Source organism: Cololabis saira, chromosome 12 (genome assembly GCF_033807715.1).
Source record: "Cololabis saira isolate AMF1-May2022 chromosome 12, fColSai1.1, whole genome shotgun sequence".
In the NCBI taxonomy this organism is placed as follows: Eukaryota; Metazoa; Chordata; class Actinopteri; order Beloniformes; family Belonidae; genus Cololabis; species Cololabis saira.
The window spans coordinates 15,755,244-15,762,073 of NC_084598.1; the positions used below are offsets into that span (position 1 = coordinate 15,755,244).

General features: G+C 40.8%; 1 protein-coding gene across 2 annotated transcripts in view; it reads right to left on the reverse strand.

Moving 5' to 3' along the window:
- Nucleotides 1–4,037, reverse strand: part of LOC133456950 (membrane-associated guanylate kinase, WW and PDZ domain-containing protein 3-like) — a 75,913-nt gene extending 71,876 nt beyond the window's left edge. The window contains exon 1 of one of the 2 annotated variants that reach the window (XM_061735690.1): nucleotides 3,646–4,027. The gene's annotated coding sequence lies outside the window, so the exon portion shown is untranslated. Of the gene's footprint in view, nucleotides 1–3,645 lie in introns of both variants that reach the window. The other variant, XM_061735692.1, reaches the window with a different exon arrangement.
- Nucleotides 4,038–6,830: the final 2,793 nt, after the last annotated feature.

Genomic DNA, 6,830 nt, shown 5'->3' on the forward strand with positions numbered 1-6,830 from the left:
TTTATAAACCATTCACTGTAAACATGTTATCTACTTTATTTTTGTTTTTAAATAAACTGCACTAGCAATGTGCAACAACAATTTGAAGTGGAACAACAATAAAGTGCAACAACAAAGTACTACAAAAAATAGAACTATAATTAAAATCACTCAATTTAGATAAACAGTACCTCATCAATATGTTCTCCATATAAGAATAGATTGAAATGTACAAAAACTGACATTATTAAATAGAATAAACAAATAAAGTCCGTTTTTGCGACATGGTGGGCCTTCAACCTACTCCTCAGATGCAAAGTGCCGTGTGCAAATGCACAGTTGAATGAACACATGACCAGTGCAGCTCTGGAGCCGAGAGGCAGTAGTCAATATGCCAGCAGTAGTCTACTCTAGTCTGTTAACATAATATTGTTTATGTAATAATATTAATTATTGTGTTTTTGTACAATAACATACCTTTGCTAATGTTAGAATCATCACTCACGCATAATTATTCTTTTTTTTTAAACTCTTGGGGGCCCCCTAGTGGTCAGGGGGCCCTAAGCAGCCGTTTAGTTCGCTTATGCCTTGGGCCGGCTCTGCCAGAACTGATCCAAGTATGTTCACTAGTACACTCCCTAGTAAAATAGCTGATCTGCATAAGTTATCTAGTACTACAACTGATCCAAGTATGTTCACTATTACATTCGCTACTTCAACAGCTAATCTGCGTCGGTTATCTAGTACTACAACTGATAAAGGTTTGTTGACTAGTACTCTCCCTAGTACAACACCTAATCTGCGGAGGTTTTCTAGTATTACAACTGATCTAAATGTGTTCATTAGTACATTCGCTAGTACAACAGCTATTCTGCATAGGTTATCTAGTACTAGAACTGATCCAAGTATGTTCACCACTAGTACATTCGCTACTACAACAACTAATCTGCATATGTTATGAAGCACTACAACTGATCCAAGTATGATCGCTACTACATTCACTAGTATAATATAATAGTATAATATAGTTTTGTATTTGACGCTCTTACCTTTTATTATCCATGTACCTGCCCAGGGACTACGGATGGAAAGTAGCTAGTAAACTAAATCCGGTATTGTCCCTGACACAAATAAACTTAATAAATAAATAACAGCTGATTTGCAGAGACTCTCTAGTAGTACAACTGATCTAAGTATGTTCACTAGTACAGTCACTAGTACAAAAGCTTATCTGCATAGGTAATCTAGTACTACAACTGATCCAAGTATCTTCACTAGTACTTTCCTTAGTACAACAGCTAATCCACGTAAATTAACTAGTACTACAATTTATCCATATATGCTCACTAATACATTCCTTAGTAAAACAGCTAAACTGCCTAAATTATCTAGTTCTACAGTTAATCCAAGTGTGTTCACAAGTACAAAAACTAATCTGCAAAGATTATCTAGTAATACAATTTGTCCAAGTATGTTCACTAGTACACTCCCTAGTAAAACAGCTAACCTGCGTAGGCTGTGTAGTACTACAATCTATCCCAGTATGTTCATTAGTACATTCCTTAGTACATCAGCTAATCTGAGAAGGTTTTCTACTACTACAACTGATCCAAGTACAGTATGTTCACTATTACATTCCCGAGTAAAACAGCTAATCTGCGTAGGTCATGAAGTACTACAACTGATCCACGTATGGCCACTAGTAGATTCACTACTACAACAGCTGATCTGCACTGATTCTCTAGCACTACAACTAATTCAAGTATGTTCACTAGTACAGTCACTAGTACAAAAGCTTATCTGCATAGGTTATCTAGTACTACAACTGATCCAAATATGTTCACTAGTACATTCCTTAGTACAACAGCTAATCTGCGTAAATTAACGAAAACTACAATTCATCCAAGTATGTTCACTAGTACAACAGCAAATCTGCAAAAGGTTAACTAGTACTACAATTTATCCAAGTATATTCACTAGTACATTCACTTGTACAACAGCTGATCTGTGTAGACTCTGCATAGAATAGAATGCATAGAATGCATAGAACAAACTGCTAATCTGCATAGGATATCTAGTACTACAATTGATCCAAGTATGTTCACTAGTACAACAGCTAATCTGCGTAGGCTATCTAGTACTACAATTGATCCAAGTCTGTTCACTAGTACATTCCCTAGTACAACAGCGAATCTGCGTAGGTTTTCAAGTACTACAACTGATCTAGATATGTTCATTAGTACATTTGCTAGTACACCAGATAATCTGCGTAGATTATACAACTGATCTAAATATGTTCACTTGTACTTTCCGTATTACAACAGCTAATCCGTGTAGGTTATCTAGTACTACAACTGATCCGAGTATGTTCACTAGTACAACAGCTAATCTGCGTAGGTTCACCATCACTCAGGAGAACCGTGTTCCCGCGTCGTTCATACCACAGGATTTTCTTTGTATAGTATCAGTAGCTGGTGGGGACGCGAGAAAAGTAAAACTCCTCAGGTGGTTCTGAGTAGACTGAATGAACTAACGTTGGAAATAACCTACATTTCTTTAGAAGACCACAGTGTCCCACAGAGGATATACGTCCAAGTACTGATGTGGTTGTCCCTCAACACCAGGACCTTCATGTCAGCAGCGTGTTTCTAAAGGTATACAGTGGTGTTTGTTGGCAGCAATTAAATACAACACACATCAGTACAGAGGTTATGGAAACGCCAGCTTGATGAAAACCAGCTCTTTAAATGTTCCAAAGTGGAACCAGTGTTCTGCCAATCCTTGCTACCTGCCGAGAAATGCTACTTTGTGGTTCTGCACACGTGCACAGTCGATTTTCAAAGTTTGATTGCCACGTCCATAATTTCTTGCATGATGTAAAATTGATAATATGGGATGTTGAGTATTTGATCCTTCAAAATACACGACCCATGACATGAATTGCATTACACTTTGTGAACATTATACGATAAAGAGAAAAAAAACAACAATTCTATCGCTTTATTTGATATTCATTCAGTCATTCGCCTTTATTTATCCAGGCAGGTCATTAAGAACACATTCTTATTTACAATGAGGCATGGCAAGCGACAAGGACCACTTGGGGGGAAAGGAAGTGGGCTAGGGAGTAAAACACAGTAAAACTGTAGCTCTACAAAGGTAGAAAACCATTAGGTAGCATTTTTGGCAAAGCAGCAGAAATTGGCAGAACACTGGTCTACAAGAACCTGGTTCAAGTTAGTCACAGAATCGAACGAGAACATCAGTGGCTCAGCTGTCAAAACCAGAACCAGATCCCAACTTCTCCCCATCCTCACTTCTCTTCACCTCGTCCTGCTGAGCAGTCAATCATCGGTCGGAGGTTCACCTCCGCTCCTCACCGCTCCTCCTCCTCATCCATCATCGGTCACGGCAGACAAAGAGTAGTCTCCGCGCGCACACCCAACGGTCCCCGTGCAGCGTGACACTGATCCCGGACCCAGGACGTCGGCGGGCCCCCTGCCGCTGCCGAGGCCGGGCTGCGGATCTGCTGACGGGGCCGTTTCTCAGCGCGCACACCTTAGCGCTCCGCGTCTCCGGCCGAGACTGGCCGGAGACGCGGAGCGCTGAGGTGTGCGCGCTCAGCCCGCAGACCGGGGGGGTTCAGAGAACAAAACTGTACATCACCTTCATAATTCCTGCCGATGCCGTCCGGATGTGGCAGCCCCCCGTGCCCGGCGAGGGTGCTCTCCGCCTCCAGCGTGAGGATGCTGATGCTGCTGCCTCCGCTGCTGCTGATGCTGCGGCCGCGGGCACGTGCGGCGCGTGTGCACAATTGTCCAATGCAGGTGAGGGAAAAAAAAAACGCAATGAAAGCTGGAGGACCACACGCACGCTCACTGTACACACGCCACCGTGCACGTATGTTTTATATACAACCGCAGCAGCAAGTGCATGCGCGTGCACGCGGAGCCTGCAGGTAGAGCAGCATCTTTACTACAATCAATGACCTGTCAGGGTCTCTCCTCCATCCTCTCTCTCTCTCTGTCATCCAGGCTGAGCGAGGAAGTGTGCGTGTGCGTTTGTGTGTGTGCATGTGACGGAGTGACGGACAGCTCCGCCTCCAGGGGGAGGAGCCAGAGTGATGATGAGGAGGGTATTCAGGGTGACAGACCGACATCAGCGCGCCTTGTCCTAAAGATCGTGCTCTTGAACACCTATTGAATTTTATCATTATTTAAGCTAAATTCTTTATTCACAAACAAAAATGTGCTGGTGCTACTCCTAGATTTGCCCCTTTTCTACTAGAATTAAATTCTCTCATTATTTGACATACAACAAAAAAAGCAATATATTTTTAATCAACTATGAAAAGTTTAAGACCTGTATCCTCTGACTAACCTTTTATTTATAACTTTATTCTCCATGTATTTATTTACTCATCTTTATTATCATTATTATCATCATTATTATTATTATTATTATTATTATTATTATTATTATTATTATTATGACTGTTACCTTCATTATCTATATTATGACTTCTTATTCATACTAGATATTTTTATAATTTACTCCATCATATGTGCTGTTCCACACTATTGTATACCCTGTTGGTGTTTGTATAGCAAGATTTGCTAATAAAGTAAAAAAAAAAAAGCCTGCGTATGTGTGTGTGTGAACACAGCAGTAACCTCAAATGCTGAAATCAGGAGTCTAAATCCTTATTTCAGGAAAAATCATCAAAAATTACCGAATCAATGAATTAACAACACACAGAAGACAAGGATGACAAAGATCGGAGGCCTTTATTGTGAAACTGTGGAGAAGGATGACAAAGATCGGAGGCCTTTATTGTGAAACTGTGGAGAAGGATGACAAAGATCGGAGGCCTTTATTGTGAAACTGTGGCTATTAACAGCGGCGTTCCGTGGCGGCAGGTTTCCCTTGGTCCGGGATAAATAATGGGAGGAGCATTTAGTTCTCTAATAATACATGTCTATTTCATTTCTATCGTTAAATATTCGAGGGTTGAAGAATAGTGTCAAGTGTAAAGCTATATTTCTGTTTTGTAAGGAACAAAGAACAAATTGTTTTTTTTTTTTTTTAATAGAAAACACACAGTTACAATCGATGATACATTCTGGAGAAGGGACGGGGGAGATGCTATGTGCTTTGCACACAGAACTACACATTCTGCAGGAGTAATGGTATTGTTTCATAGATTCCCAGGCACAATAATCGATGACAATAACGATAATGAAGGTCACTGATTAATGGTGGTTGTGGAATAAAATGATGACCATTTCATTCTTGTATGTGTGTATGGATATAATAAGAAAGACATGTATAATAAACTGGGTAGTCTTGTTAATGAATGGAAAACAACTTCTACCCCAGATCAGATTATGATGGAAGGTGACTTTAACATAGCACCTCATTCATGGCTTTACAGATAACCACATAGGGGCACACAACTGGAGAATGATGACATCATACTTAAAGGGAAAGTTCGGTTTTTTACAACCTGGACCTTATTTCTGGCATTTTTTATGGTTGTATACTCACCCAGAGGTGTTTGGTGTCATTTGGAGTCCTTCGGAAGATATTAGGAGTTTTTTGCGAGCCGCTTCTCCTTATAACGGTAGCGCCTGGGGCACAGAGGGACACAGACGATGCAGCGTCTAAATAACACATGATTGCCGCGAAACTCTTCATTTCTTTTATGAATCACTAGATCTGCTTCAAGGACCTGTTGTAACATTGTGGCGCTGTCTGTGTAATAAATAAAATAAATAAATCTGTTTGTAAACAAGACCTCTGAACTCATGACGTCATCTCTGTGCGCGCGTCCCAGACACAGCTCCGTGTACAGCTGGAGTTCGCTACTGTTAGTTTACTGATAGTTATTCGAAACATGTCTGAATATTTGTCAAATTCTGAGGTTGTGGACGACGACTTTGAATATGATGGACGTCCTTACCGTTTTGAGCCGGAGTTTACGGCTGAAGAGCTCACTGAACGGAGGACAGAGTGCGCGCACTCGCGATGACGTCATGAGTTCAGAGGTCTTGTTTACAAACGGATTTATTTATTTTATTTATTACACAGACAGCGCCACAATGTTACAACAGGTCCTGGAAGCAGATCTAGTGATTCATAAAAGAAATGAAGATTTTCGCGGCAATCATGTGTTATTTAGACGCTGCATCGTCTGTGTCCCTCTGTGCCCCAGGCGCTACCGTTATAAGGAGAAGCGGCTCGCAAAAAACTCCTAATATCTTCCGAAGGACTCCAAATGACACCAAACACCTCTGGGTGAGTATACAACCATAAAAAATGCCAGAAATAAGGTCCAGGTTGTAAAAAACCGAACTTTCCCTTTAACCTCTGCACAACAACAAGCGCAGCAACCTGCTGGAAAATGTCAAACCGCAATTTGTTCTTCAGGGAATGGATAATGCTGGAGACTGGACTATTGGCTTGTCTCTGATGGACTATGCCAGAGTATTTTGAACTGTGAGATCTCAGCTTCTCCTCTCACATATACACACACTGTGTATTTTATTGCATAGGAAACCTCTGCTAGATGAAAAATTAACCATAACAGAAGTTGAGATAGCGTTGAAACAAGGTTTCAACGTGTTGAAAAGTCCCAGGAATAGACAGGCTCACAACTACATTTCTGAAACACTTTTGGGACGATATTAGGGACTTTTTTTGGATTGTGTTCATGCTGGGGGTGTTCATGAAAACGGGCCTAATAACCCTTGTGATCCTAATGACCCTAACCCTAATATTCCAAATAACCCTAGTCCTAATGAACCTAACCCTAATGACCCTAACTCTTATGGCTCTAACCCTAATAACCC